The 2,419-nt window shown below is 50.6% G+C and overlaps 1 pseudogene; it reads right to left on the reverse strand.

Moving 5' to 3' along the window:
* Positions 1-393: 393 nt before the first annotated feature.
* Positions 394-1,688, reverse strand: LOC103255602 (annotated as a pseudogene).
* Positions 1,689-2,419: the final 731 nt, after the last annotated feature.

Consider the following 2,419-nt stretch of genomic DNA (forward strand, 5'->3'; position numbering starts at 1 on the left):
AATGCAAGCACCATGAAGGTAAGGCTTTTTTTGCTCATTACTGTATCCTCTGATCTTGAAACAGACCCTTTCCTGTAGTAGGTGCTCAATATTTACTGTATGAATAAGTTTCACTGGAACTAGACTGACCAGACTGGGCAAGCTAGCTACTTAGTGGGAGAGAAACTAAGTCGAATGGCATCTGATACAATGATGTGCGAGATTCTTGCCCTGTTCAAGATGGGGCAGACATAGGGAATGGGCAGTATAGCACGAAGGCTCAGTACAACAAAACCTTACTAATTAGGACCGATGTACAGCTTTGCAAAATTCTCCTCCCATCTTTCCATCTTTTTTTTTGATCACTGAACTTTTGATCACTGCTTCCCCGAAGGACACCCTGCTCCTGCCGCCTCAACACCTCATAACTTTGGTGTCACTGGTCTCGGACACCAATTTGCCGTCAGCTATCCTGCGGGTGGTGCCTTTTGGATGGTCTGGATGGGCTGTTGTTGTCCATTGTCCAGGCCATCACTAAGACTGAAGTCCTCTCTGTCTTCCAGCAGGCGGCTGTAAGTGGCGGTCTCAGCCTCCAGCTTGACCTTGATGTGCTTCAGGGACTCGTACTCCTGGGCCTGGCGCTGGCCCTCTGTCCGGGTCTGTGCCAGCTCAGACTCCAGGTGCAGCAGGGTGCCGTGGAGCTGCTCCATCTGCATGGTGTAACGGGCCTCCACCTCCCTCAGGATGTTCTCCAAGCTGGCCTTCAGGTTTCTCATGGAGTCCAGGTCAATCTCCAAGGACTGCACTGTACATTTGTGCCCCGTGAGCGTCTTCTCGGCGGCATCTCCAATCTCGGCAGACTGCGTGGTGACCACTGTGGTGCTCTCCTCGATCTGCTGGAACCAGTACTTGCCCAGCTCCTCTCGGTTCTTCTGAGCCAGCTCATCATACTGGGCCCGGATGTCCGCCATGATCTTGTTGAGGTCTTGAGATTTGGGGGCATCTACCTTCACGGTCAACCCAAAGCTGGCAATCTGGGCTTGTAGGCCTTTTACTTCCTCTTCGTGGTTCTTCTTCACGAAAAGCAGCTTCTCCTTGAAAGCCTCGATCTCTGTCTCCAGCTGCAGCCGGGTGACACTGGTGTGTCACCACCAATGAATGAACTTGCGGAGCCCATGGATGTCGCTCTCTGCAAACTGGCGCATGGCCAGCTCTGTCTCATACTTGACTCGAAAGTCATCAGAAGTAAGACTGGCATTGTCAATCTGCAGAACGATGCGGGCATTGTCCACAGAAGTTGCAAAGATCTGAGCCCTCAGGTCCTCGATGGCCTTGAAATAACGTCCCCAGTCTCTGACCTGAGGTCCCTTCTTCTCCAAGTGTTGACGGATTTTACTCTTCAGCCTTTGATTCTCGGTCTCCAGGCTCCTCGCCCTCTCCAGGTAGGAGGCCAGGCGATTGTTCAGCTCTTGCAGGGTCTTCTCGCTCTGGATGCCCCCCAGACCACCGGCCATCCCCGTGGCCAGGCTCCCGGACCCTCAGCTGCCCCAGAAACTGGTGGAGCGGGACACAGAGATCTGGGATCCTGAGCCGCCGGCGACTGCATAGATGCTGACCATGCTGCTGGTGGGCCAGAGGCTGGGTGGATGGATGGAGCCCAGGGACCAGTAGTTGGTGGAGTAGGTGGTGGAGCCACTAGTGAAGCTCATGGTTGGCAGCAGAGGAGAGACAGACGGTAGAACTCACGTTCCCCATCTTTCCATCTTTGTACAAGAAAGAGGAATTAGGTAGGAACATTCTTCTTGGTGTAGCTGCTGACAGTCCTGACCCAGAGTTCCTGAAGACTGGGCAGGTATGAGCTACTAGAACCTTGGAAATACTTGACATTTGATTTTCCAGTGTTCTCTGCTTTACCTTTGAGTGAAAAGATGCCACTTTGTGAAAAGTTGAGAGTTCACCAATGGGTGTACTTTCCTCCTACGTTTAAGGTGAAATTAAACAGCAAAATGTTGTCTCTTAGTAATCTCCCCATTCACATATTTCCCAAAGACTCCTTGAGTTTTCTGCTTTGAATCACATACCAGCCACAGCTTCAGAAACTAGATTCCTTATGGGAAGGAGCCCAGAATAATCTGGGTCTCAGTTCCAGCTCTATTGCTTAATCAGCTGTGTGAGTTAGGGTGAGTCATATATGAGTTCTGACAATTAAGTTTGTGAACTCATCCTTTAAAAAGTGCTGCATGAGAGAGACGGGGCAAGATGGCGACGGCATAGGTGAACTGGTGAGATTCTCTGAACGGACCAAGACTGCAAACTGCTGAATAGACAGACTGTAAAGCAGAGGGAAAAGTGAACAAAACCAGAAGACCCTCATAAGGAAGAACAGGTCATTGCAGAAGAGAAATAAAAGCAACCCCACCTTCCCTCAAAAACAGAATTG

This window comes from Carlito syrichta, unplaced genomic scaffold, assembly GCF_000164805.1.
Source record: "Carlito syrichta isolate Samal-C Ts95f unplaced genomic scaffold, Tarsius_syrichta-2.0.1 Scaffold288293, whole genome shotgun sequence".
NCBI classification, from domain to species: Eukaryota; Metazoa; Chordata; class Mammalia; order Primates; family Tarsiidae; genus Carlito; species Carlito syrichta.